Source organism: Wyeomyia smithii, chromosome 1, assembly GCF_029784165.1.
Source record: "Wyeomyia smithii strain HCP4-BCI-WySm-NY-G18 chromosome 1, ASM2978416v1, whole genome shotgun sequence".
Classification (NCBI taxonomy): Eukaryota; Metazoa; Arthropoda; class Insecta; order Diptera; family Culicidae; genus Wyeomyia; species Wyeomyia smithii.
In genome coordinates, this window is record NC_073694.1 from 144,006,794 (window position 1) to 144,019,922 (window position 13,129).

The 13,129-nt window shown below is 37.0% G+C and overlaps 1 protein-coding gene across 1 annotated transcript in view; it reads left to right on the plus strand.

Moving 5' to 3' along the window:
• LOC129718566 (hemicentin-1) overlaps positions 1-13,129 on the plus strand; it is a 396,754-nt gene that overhangs the window by 88,091 nt on the left and 295,534 nt on the right. Inside the window, exon 2 of the mRNA XM_055669452.1 lies at positions 2,398-2,646. The gene's annotated coding sequence lies outside the window, so the exon portion shown is untranslated. The remainder of the gene's footprint in view (positions 1-2,397; positions 2,647-13,129) is intronic.

A 13,129-nucleotide genomic window follows, 5' to 3' on the forward strand; every position in this document is an offset into this window, starting at 1 on the left:
CGTAAATTTGTAGTGATATATTGTTGAGTGATTTTACTGTTTATACACTTCGAATTTAAATAATGTGTAATGCAATGATTGTATACAGTATATCTATAAATTTGAATCTCCGAAATTGATAGTTCAAACACAGTAGTTTGCTAACCCATGACAAAAACCGCATGTACTGGCAAACTAATTAGCACTTTCAGTTTATTCTATTCACTGAGTATATAAACACCAAGCGCAAAAGTGTCGATAAAATAGGTTTCCCCCGGGGATACAAACTCATGCCAAATTATATGTTAACATCCAGCCTGGTTCAAATGCAAAATGCGTACCAATAAACGTGACGCCTTTAATAAATGTACAATAACGTTGATGTTTGCTGTTCTCTGGCATCACCCGCCAAAATAATCGATTCGCTGGGCCTTTGCGCATATGTACAGAAGAATCAACGCTTTTCTGTGTTAAATTTGCAAACTTAAGCTCATACCGGTGTGATTTACGATTTGATATAAATTCGAAATTTCTTCAAGTGCACAGCGGTAATAAAAGAAAAATCCTCATTTTTCATCGCCGGTATTATTTAGATTGTGTCGATTCTCACGACTGCTGGAGCCAATTGTTAGGCCCCGTAAACTCCGGCGGTATCACGTGCTCCTGGGATTCACATAACTCAAGCATAAAGACGAATCTTCATTATCAAGAATATGTGCGTGTATACGCCGGTCGTCCTCGCAGAAACAAAAACAGAAGCGTCACTGAAGTAACACCTACCCGTAAAGCCCTGGCTGTTGCAAACTAAAACGACCACATGAAATAACTCAACTCCATCTGGCGAAGGAAGGCAAACAATCGCACATAAAAATTTTAATGAAAAATTCATCTGCTGTTAGCTAAGCTTTTCGTGGATCCTCCTAAACCTCCTTACTGTTGAGCAGCTGCGGGAGAACATTCTTTTTCTTGTGTATCTTGGCCGGTTTTATTTATTGGCTGTATTTTTCCCGAAGAGTTTTCTTTTGGTGTTTTACACACCGCGAAACGGGAGAAAGTAGATGGATAACGTAAAATCTGTGAACCCTGCAGCATGGTTTATCTTTGAAGTGGTCATACTGAGAGAGAGAGCTTTTAATGGTGATAGTATTTGATTTTAGGTACGCCCCGGACAGTTTTGGGTTTCGTTTCATAAGGGTTCATACATTAAAGAAAGGCAAAGTAGACCGTCAGTAGACAGGCCGATATACAATCCAAATTTTAACAAATGCCTTTGTTTTCTTGGTATCGAAAGACGGAAGAAGACAATACTCTGCTACACCTGCATATTTTATATGACAGTAAATATGAAGGACACTTAAAGTAGATTGAATTCTGGTGTTTGAATTCTTGAAATTTTACCTGATATTTACACAAATAATTTCAAAGTTTTATTTTTATTTGTTTCTTCAACAGTGGCTTATAAATTGCCAAAGGAATTTAGAGCACTTTAAATTATTGCTTCAATTTTTTATCATATGTAAAATATGTCATACCAAATATAAAAGTAGGAATAAATTTTTGTTCTAACTGTTCTGTGACAGACTTGCATGGTCTTAAACAGTATCCAGCGGAGACTCTCCACAATAGAAAAAGTCGCGCTAGCTGGAAAGATCTGTAAATGATGTGCTGTTATAAACGTAGCATCGCCCCATTCCGTCTCCATTCCGGAAGCTGCCTATGATCTTTGCTCTAACATTCTTGTATATATTTTTTAATATAATAGATTGACTCAAATTATTCAGATATAAAAGAACTGCTTCTGCTTTTCTATGCTTTTTTCAAGAAACTCGTGCCGACTGAACGTAAGCTGTTTCCCAAACCAACGATTCGAATACTTTTGTTATTGCGAATTGTTTATTTTGAAGTGAAAACTCAGATTAAATGGAAAAGGTTCTTTTTCATATCACTTCCGAAAAAAAATTCATACGTTTAATACTTTATAAGCAAGAAATTCATTTTTTGAATCATAACCATCTGCTGTAGCATGTTTCGTTTTTGTTGTGTATAAAAAATGCATGCTTTTCTTTGCTTTCGCACACGACTTAATCTGAGAAAATTTCCGCACCATTTATGTCTTGCCGTCGTCTCTGAGTTCCCCGCTCCAGCGAGTGGAGGAACATCTGCACCCTTAGCGAGATGCTTCTTCCCGTTCTGACAAGGCAAAAAGTCACTGTGAAAACAAGACAGAAGAGAGATTCGATTTCCTCTCGTTTGTTCCGGTATATCCGGGTTTTTTCTTCTGGTGTACCACCCACAAAAGCCACGATAATCAAACTACAATAAACGACTTTACTGTGATTGCCAACCATATATGAGTTTAATTCTATTATGATTCTGAATTTATACAATCTTGTTTCTCTTTCTTCCTTTCTTCCGCAGGGTACGTGCAGGATGTTGTGCTCTTTCCCTTCTCGTGCGACGAGTCGACAGTGTTCGCCAGGAGGGGCAGTCGATCGGACTGCGGCATACAAAACAAAACACTGGTGCTGTTGATGATGACAATGATGGTTGATACTTTTCCACTTTGCTCGTTTTTATTACTCTTAGCGACTTACGTATAATTCGATTCCCATGGTTTTGGGGTGGATACTGTCCGGATGTGGATGTGGGGGCCAGTGGTGAAAAACTGTGAGTATAACTTAGTACATGTGAATCGTCTTCTGGAAAGTTATGGTACCTACATACAATGAGGGGATGATTGAGGCCGTTTGTTTTCGGCAACATGCACGATACATCGATGTATTAGTATTGCTTGAATGCGATGCGGATGTTTTATGCTGATTCAGAAAATTATAATTGGGTTTTAATATTCAAGGCTTGAATTTTTCCGTGTATTGCTCGCGTGTACTAAAATGTTCGATTCCATTTCAATATTAAGGCTAGCAATGACGAAAATATTTAATTCAAATTGTTGTGGAATATTCCCAGCGATTCGAAAAAATCAATACTTTTCAAAAAGTTTCGTAGAATGTTAGTTAGCTTTCGAGGTTGTTAAAGGTAGTTCGAAAAAAATTTAACTCTTTTGCGGTGTTGGCATAGGGCATTTATATCACTCCAAATAATATTGTTTGAAAACAGCGCAACTGTTCAAACAGTTCTTCTGTGTGATTATGGTATCTCAATTGAGCATTCGAGAAAATACCACGGAACACTGCAAGGAATTGATGCGAATAGCGCTCTTGAATGCAATTTTTCAGTTTGCTGCAAAGTAACGAATTTTCCGTGCAATAATAAATTTACCAAAATAATATAAAGTTTTGGTTGTTTCATTCAGAAAGAAAATGGAATGAAATCTATATGGAACTGTTATGAATTTATTTAAATTTCGGGGCGGTCCAGTTTCCGAATAAAGTCCGTCCCAATATCAGTTTTTTAAATGCATTAGCAAATTACTAAGCTGTGTGTCGATTTTTTTAGTGATATGACATCAGTTGATCATTGAAATTCATGATAGGGTAGGGAACATATTCTAAGTAGCTTTAGGAACCGCCTGTGTATTCAGACGAAATACTCGAAATGTGTTGGGTGAAATTCAAACAGTAGTATATCACTCAGTTCTTTATCATTTTCTCTATCAGAACTTGTTTTCAGATTGTAAAACTAAGTTAGCAAACTTTAACAATGATCAATTAAAGTTACCAATCGAGGGACACTATTCCAATCACCCCGAACCTATTTTAAGCAGTTTCCATCTGTTTTGCAGGCGTTTTTTTGCAGAACCCAAAGTGGCTCCTGAATGGCTGCAATATAGGTCGATTTGTTTCAAATGCTGTTTGTTCACAGATTTCTTTGTGATTAACGGTATTTTTTATATTCGTAAGACAGCTAGACAATCAAAGTTTTTGTTTCCATCATTGAAATTGTCGATATTAATCAAAAAGCAGGAGTTTGAGGCCTGTTTTCTGCGACTGATTAAAATAGGCGAAACTGCTTAAGCCGTTCCTTACCCTATTTGATGATTTGATTTGATGATTTGATTTCATGATATTAAAATGATGTACTTTCATAATCCTATGCAATATAAATTCAAGATACTCACGAATAAACAACAGAATAGTTTTTTTTTATTCTCGCTTTTTTCCGTCGGTCTAGTTCCGCCATTGCTATTATGCCAATCACCGACGCTCGGGGAGGCGACTCCACCCAGGACCCCAACTTACGACCCGTTGATTAACGGACTGGCGCCAACGGCTTTACTTCCTCATGCGATGGAAGTCGTGATCCCAGAGATTTGACGCCTCAGAAAATCTCCCGGTGACGGCAAGGTTTAAATCTAGACCAGTTGGGTTGGTTGTGAGTGGATCATGCCACTCCACAACCATCGACACCTATGTTGGCGTTGTGATTCGAACCCAGGCCCAATCAGATGAATACGCACACCGCATTACAAAACTCATAACAATGTGACAGCAAAATTCATAACTATGACAATACATCAACGTCATAGGAGAAGCATATCAACCATTATCATTTAAGTTGACAAAAAAAAAAAACAAAAAACAAAACTCGAGTGATAAGCCTAAATGCTTAACAAATCAAAACATGTCCTAAAATTATTTATTTTATTTGACTCGATGCTTTCACTATAAAAAACATTTGTTTAGTTTTCGAGCACTTTGTGAGTCAAATGGAAACTACTCGAATGCTCTTGTTTTGATTTTGACAGCCGAAGGGCTTGAACAGGAAAGGAATGATTTTCAATTAAAAGCGAGGATTACCTGCGTCTTTATCACCTGACGATTGTCAATGAAAAATGACAGCGAGTGCTGGCGGAGAAAGAGGGCTATCACACAGTACTTCCTGCCCAGAAATGGCAGAGAGAATTGTGACCCTATGTGACAACGGAGCGCAAGTGATCAATAGCGAAAAATCTCCAAAATATTGATCTTGCTTGACGTATTTTTTGGATGCCATTGCCGTTCCAACTGCGTCTTACGGCGTAGGAAAACTATGATCAAATGACATGATGCTGTGCTAATTTCAAATGATACTCTGCAGAAAAGGAAAGTGTTATAATATGCGTCAGTGTCTCTGTCAATTGAGACAGTCATCAGTTTCATTTGAAATGACCCGATAAACACCATAAGGGAAAGAACCCGAAATCAAATCGGTTCGACAGCGTAGTGTTCGTCGTCATTTAATGACAGCAGCTGGATCTTTCAAATGGAAATGAAACTGTTAGAATCGAAAAGAATGCGCGAAAATGTAAAGCCCTGGCATTCAATTGACACAAAAAAATTTTCGATTCCGAATGATATTTTTGTGCCCTATTCAGGCAAATTTGCAACTAATTTGAGCTCATAAAACTGTTTACATGCAATGAGGACAGAATCAAAGCGAATCAAACCTCACCAGAGTAAATATTTTTTGCAGGTGTAAAAAATTTTAAGAAACAAAAGGAATTTCCTAAAAGGGCGTGTGTATACACTAAAGGACCAGTTACACACATGGCCATCACGCCTTTAATTTTGTATGGACAAGCCGTAACATCCGATTATCATTACCTCCAGTAACACATAGAGATACTCCGAGAAAGAGAGATCAGCGATGAAAAAATCTCCAATTTTGTAACTAGGTTTCACATGTCAGAGGAGCCAATGTGATCGAACTTTTTCATTCGACTCGTATAACTGATGGTGACGGTGGAAGTCCTGGGAAATAGTAGATTAAATTTTATGTTTATGTTAATTTTTTTATACTTTCACCATAATTGATCATTATTTTGTTGACCATACAAAAGGTTTGTGAACCACCAGTTCAAAATCACTGTCATAAAGCAATTTTGGAGCATACTCAATTCATTGTTTGGCAATAGAACATAACGTGTGAAGATAAATATATCTATTATTGTACATGATTGCAATACCTCTCAATGTATATTTCTTGCTCGTTTGGCTAGGATTTTGACATGTTCGTTTGGCTCACAACATTCTCTCCGCATGTCTCTCCCTCTGAGTATTGCTAGTAAGGCATCGTACACAAATTACGCAACGCTAAAAGTTACGTAACTGTTTCTTCCCTCTTTATTGGCTCGGTTTTGACCCAGTATTGGCCTGGCGCTCATTGGGACCAAACTGAAAAAAGACGGACAAAAGTCTTATTCGTCGTTTTAGCATATAGGTGTCCTCAGAGAATTTTTCTAATATGCGATTTTGAATATTTCAAGATATTCGTTAAAAATGTTTTTAAGGGGGTATTCAATCAAAATAAAAGCAATAACATCTAGTTGCAAGATATCAAACTAAGATCTTCGGCAAAATTATAGAATTATAAAATTTATGAATTTTTATTGAAGACACTAAGTATCTATATTTTAAAACCGTTGAGGTATAGTTAAATTTCTGTCAACACCCCTTTAAAATCAATTTATTGAGTTTCATGAGTTTGAAGCGAATTAAATCGAGTTGACATATTCTACAAAGTTGTTGATATCATCAAAACACACAACTTTTCTTAAGATTTCAATATCGTATATGGAATGGTTTGCTCAGAAAATTAGTTTTGAGTCAAAATATTACTCAATTTTCAATTAATATATATCAATGAGTGGCATCTTTCAATCAGTCGTTGTATAGACTAAAATTGTACGAAAAATCATGGTCGGGTATGAAGTGCCTTAAATGACAGTTCTTCCATATACCGTACATGGGCGAAACGTCATCTAAGACCTTTCGAGCATTTTTTTCATTCTTCATTAAAAAATCAAAGGAAAACGATAAACATATTTTGAAAATCACGTCTTGCTGAGAAAAATCGGATTTTTCAAATGATATATAAAAACTGGTAAAGCTTTAGGACCCAATTGGTAGGTTAACACTGATGCTCACTTGATTTTTTCCTTTCATCTTATAGTATTTTTCAGCTTTCTAATGCTTCTTTCAGATTGAAAATCGGTAGTTGTGAACAGGGGTTCTGTTCACTTCAAATGAAAGCCCTATCATTCCTCTCTACAGAAAAGTGCTACTTGTAGTAGGTTTTTCATAACGAATTTCAGAGATATAGCTCCAATAACACATCAAGAATCGCTAAAATTTAGAAACTATTTCACCCCTTCTTTAGAAACTATTTCACCCCTTGGTAACCGAGGGGTCAACTCTATTTATAACAATTATGTGCATTCACATCGATTTCGAAAGACCTTTTGCATCTAGTGGCCTGGTTGCAGCGAGAATTGCTCATATCCAAATGCCATTCTGGAATCCAAGATGGCGACTTCCGGTTTCTGAAAAATAGCCGAAAGTAACCAAAACTACCCAACATGGAAATTTTCGGAATCGTAATGATGCACTGACCACAAATTGACCTCAGACACCATTTTGGTTTCTAAGATGGCGATTTCCGGTGACCGGAAACAGCTGAAAATGACTAAATACCATCCAATATAAATATTTCCGGAACCATAATGATGCCCAGAGGCTAGAAATCAACTTCACATGTCATTTCAAAGTCCAATCATTTCAAAGTGACCATGCCATTTCAAAGTGACTAAAGTGACCAAATACCACTCAATATTTCCGTTATGATGATGCACAGAAGCCTAAAATCGAACCCAGATATCATTTTGAATGCTGAGATAGCGACTTCTAGTTTCTGAAAAACAGCCAAAACTGCATAAATCGTTTGGGCAATTCGTCTAAATTTAATAATTTTATTTCATTCGACGTTATTTTGTTCATTTCAATTACAAAATCTCTGAGATAATAGGTTTTTTTTATCAACACAATTTTGATTCAGAATGGTTGAAGTCCGTTTATACGAAAAGTACTCTAACGTACTCGGCGTTGCTTGTAAAAAAAGTATTACAAATTCAAAATCTTTATATTTTACTGCTTGCGCAGTTTTTTTTAGCAATCACGAAATAGAAAGTCTGGGAACGTTTTTCAGCCTCTTGGCATCATGTACTTGATATTTAGTTATTTTGAGCTGTTTTCCAAGAACTGGATTTGACACATGACATTTGGTGTTGATTCTCGACTTCTGTGTTTGATTCCGGATTCGGGTAACCGAAAGTAGCCATATTAAATTATGAATTGTATTAATTCTTGTTTTTTTTTTTGTATTTGACATATATGAAATTAACTGGATCAGAATTGGAAGCTTAGAGCTGCCAATTTTGAACACTTCTGACTAACTATCAATAATGAATGCCTCGATTTACTTGTATCTCATAACGGCCTTCGGTGTTTAACGATACTCAATGTGGGAACAAAATTTTCCAATAGCATAACATCTCCCGCCCTTACGAACTTATCGATTTTCGTATATATTTACAGGTCAAGCAGGATCGACGTGTAAAGCAATAAAAAACTTCACACAGCACTTAATTTACACTCGTCTGCCTCATTTTATCCTCATCATCATCATCATCATCGTCATCCCTCTCTTGGGACTGGCAATAGCCGATACTGCGCTTCCGTGCTGGCAATCCATATTGACACGGTGATACTGGCTGGCCAAAGTAGAAAGCAATCTAGGTTTTAATTAAGTGAAATGATTTTTCTCCCATTTGCTAGGCACTTCTGTTTAGGAGTACTCTTCACTCGTAAGCCCGGAGCCCACCGTCGGCGGACCAGACCCGCGTTCCGGTCATTACTGCTCTCTGATCAGATTTTAATTAGTGGGGGCCCAAAGTGATTGAGAGTAGTTGCAGACTAGCGGCAACCGGCAGCTCAAAAGGTTGGAAAATTTAATTGCTCCAATTAATCGCCGCTAATGATTAATCACGCCCAAGTGTGTACTCGTTAGCGGGAAAGCAATATTACAGGATTGACACCACTTTTACGATAACTTGCAGAAGGATAGGTCTGTTTTAAAGCAGTTTGGTATTCGTTTAAATTTTTCTCATTCAATCTTTTTCCTATGATTATAACTCAATATATCTATTAATGTTGTAACTCACTTGCGAAACCTAGTTAGGTACTCGTAAAACTTAAACGTACACTGGATTACGTGCGTCTAACGTACGTAATCTATATAAGAACAGCAGGCGTCAAAATTTCCAACACTAAATGGCCATTATTTTGCCAGTTAAAAGCATGATACAAATCACTAGTTGATAATTTTCAATCAAATTCCGTCTAGTGCCCCAATCAAATCGACTTAATCATAAAGTGAGCGGCACGCAAGAACACACTGTTGTATACAGCCATGAATCTTGCCTAACCCTGCCTAAAAGTTGAAATCAAATGACTTTATTTAATCCGCGCCTAATCTTCCCTTTTCGAGGCAAAGCGTGCCCGAAAGCTATAAATTCATTGGAGAATCATGTTTTGCTAAACGCACAATCCACACGACATCCGCCCACCACACGGCGACGGCACTGGTGTTGGCCAGGGCGCGGTGAATCAACCGCTCCCGCTGATACCTATCGTTGATGGCCAAGAGGTTACACGCATCCGTCAACTCCTCGGTCGTTTTGCTGCCATCGCCGTGACGCCGTTCGTTTCGCACCGCAAAACGTCGCCGATGCCAACGATGATGAGCGTTCGGAGATAACGTCTTTTATGCTACCTTTTTCCGTCGAAGCGGGCAATGTCGTAAATTTAATTCCTTCAGACGCACATAATGTTCCCTCTTTGGGGTTACCTTTCAGCTGACTTGTCCGTGATGATCTCCGCCGGGGAAAAACGTCCTGTGTTGATGAAGCGTCTTTTACCTGACCGCTGAAAGATAATATTTCGAGACCCTAGACATATGGCGTGAGATGGAACGCGATCTTCTAAGCATTATTTAGACACAACTTGTCACAGCGGCAGTTTTCCACCTGTTTCATTGGCTGGAGAGCTTGCTGTTGGGCAAATGGCTTCATGCGAAACGCTCGATACGGGCAGCTAGCGAGCAAGCAGTTAGTAAATAATTAATGTGAAAAATGATAAGCCACATAAATTCTCGATAGTATTCAATGGTGCGGCACGTGTGTTCTGCTCCAAGTGGTTTATCGTTTCACCAATTCGTGGTCCCGTGGCTGTCACGTGGGGCAGATTTCGTAACTGGAATAATGTTCACTAGCACAGCATCGGACCCTTGCGTGGGGCTCAATTTATCAGTGTCGTCTTGTATCCTTCTGTTTTTTTTTTGGCTGGGGGTGGTACCTAGGTAAGAGTGAATTAACGCAGATGATGGAAAAATATGCTCTTGGGGGAAGCAAAATGCTAAAGCATACCGCGTTGCTGGTAGTTACGATTGTGTTATTCACCATCAATGCGTGTTCAATAGCTTCAGAATAATTAGGGCACGGGGTTAAACTTCACGGAGAATTAAACGTATAAACCCGATCAGACGATTATAACAAACGTGTAACACAAATATATCTGAACTTGATAGGAATAACAATGCCTTTAATATTCTTGACATGCCAGAATGATAAAAAGAACAGAATTCTCGAATCGAATTCTGTTATCATACACTTGAATGTTCGAAAGTATGTTTTTCAAAGCATATTTATAACAAAATTTGTTAGTCAATTACCAAAATATGGTACATTCTAACTAATTCTTATTTTTTCCTCCGAAAAACTTACAAAACTTGCTTTAATTTGTAATATTTAGTAAGTAGTTTTGATAGGAATTTTGATATTTTAACTATAACGAGAAGGTTTGGTTCAGCATCGCAATCAATTATTTGACTCATAGAGCCCATTGAACATCACGAAACAGTGAATTTTACTCATAAGTTTAGATAAAACCTTTCAAAACTAATAGATTTTTTTTTATCAAGAACTGAAATTTTTACTGCGCGGGATTCAGGACGAGAATTTACATGAAAAAAGATCTTTGATATCTTATCGGGGGGTTGAGATATTAGCGTTTTTATATGTGATGGAAAACTATGCATTTTGTCAAAAATGCCACTAAAGCTCAATATCTTCATTACACAGTATTTTATTTCACCGTTTGTAAGTTAATTCCCTAAATAGTGAATCAAATGTTGATTATAGCCATAAGGTATGTTCGGAGAAGTTTCAGGATATTCAACAATGCATCTTTTGCCTTATCTTAATGAAAGATGGGTGATCAATTCATTTTTATGAGTGAGATAAAAAATTTACTTTTTAATCAGAATAAGATAGACGCAAAGTGTCTTCGACAAAGTTTTAGGTTATCTTGAAACAAGAAACTTTACCGAAGACATCATGTTCCTTTCTTACATATTACGAGCAACATTGAGTTTTCTATTACAAGGCGCTAAAAATCATAATTTTGGTTTTAACTTTTTTCGCAGATTTTGCCGAATTTTTAAACCTTCTACTAAGTTATCAGCCAAAAAAATGCATTTGTTTTCTGAACATTGTTTTTTTTTTTATTCCAAAATAAAACAGTCATTTAACATATTTGTTGAAACGCATAGTTTTTCATTACATATATAAATGCCAATATTTCAGCCTCCCGATATGATATCAAGTATCTTTAGTCATATAAATTTTTGTCGCAAATCCCGCTTTGCATAAAAAATTTCAGTTCTTGATCAAAATTTTTTTTAGTTGTGTTTTGAAGGGTTTTTTTCTAAAATTTATTAGAAAAATTAATTTTTCTGTGATGTTTAATGGGCTCTGAGAGTCAAAACACTGAATGTAATACTGAACTGAACCATGCAAAATGTTCAAAAATAACCCCACAAAAATAAAAAAATATGGAAAAATTTAGGAATAGAACAGAACTAAAAAAAGTGCAAAAGAGTGGGTTTGTAGCTTAAAAAAGTAATTTTTTCAATAATCACGTTTGGGAAACCTGAAAACAATTTTTTAGAAAGTCGAAATGTTCTACAAAAATGCTATAAATAACATTATCTTTCAATTTGGGGCTGAGCACCTTGACTTTTTCAACATCGATTTTTTGGGACACCCTAGCGGAGCCTTGCATGGAGCTGCCGATCTTTATTATATATTATTTTTACTGTTCCCTTGGTATGGTAAACCTCCAACTTGCCGCCAAGTATTGAACGGAGGGTTCTAAATGCATACATTCTTTTGTCGAAACTTTTGGTTGATTGAACTAACTTTATCTCAAGAATCCAACCACCTTGAAACTGCTGTGTTTCAGGGAAGTTGTTCAGGAGGTCAAGGGCTTCTGGTTGGTCTCGTTCCACTGATTTTTTTCATGAATTCGAACGCTTAGTAAGATGCGGTCTTCAGCAATGTTGTACAGAAGGTCATATTGGAATTAAAACGATTGGTTTTGAGTGTTGTGAATTAAATTTATCTTCAGAATCCAACTGCTTAGATAGTTATAGTATTCAGCCACTCAGCGAATCGATCAATCGAAAGTTTTCGGAAGAAATTATCCACTCTGAATTATTTCGTTTCAATTTTTATTTTAACGGTGTATTTACAATTGATGCCTTTCTCCTTGAAAGGTATAGCAATCACTTGCATAACCGAAAGTATAAAAGTGCTCCAAAGGGCCGAATGGCATATATCACTCTACTCAGCTCAACGAGCTGAGTATTTTCTGTATGTATGTATGTGTGCGTGTGTATGTGCAGATTTTTATTCTCATTCACTTTTCTCAGAAATGGCTGGACCGATTTTCATGTTTAGTTTAGAGGTTATGTAGGTTATGTTTTAGGTTATGTAACAATATAACAATAACGCACGCTAGCCTGGGGGCTAATGCGGTCTCGATCAACTAGATTAGTTGAGAGAATTCGTTATCGATATTGTTTTCGGCACATTTTGCATGTTGTAGGATACCCGAGTAAAGTAAGATAACAGCTCTCAGGGCATCTGAATAACACATCTTGGCATTTTTGAAATCATTCCGTTTTCTTCTGTTATCTAAATAAAGGAAATCGAGCAATAGGATTTAGCTTACTTGATAACTAGGCATCACATCATGTTATCATTTTGTTGTCCAACTTTATTCGGGTAAGTACAACGATACACCGTGCCCCAGTGCTGAGTCGAGAAAATTTCCAACTCGAAAAGTTCCTCGACCTGATCGGGAATCGAATCCGATATTACAACGGTGTGGGAGAGCTAGCCGACCGACATCGCTAACCACAGAACCACGGGGACCAGAGGTTATGTAGCAAAATGTAAAAATCATGAAACATAATTATCTTGAAAACTACACTACCGATTTGAACAAAATTCAAATGAAATGAACAGGTTACC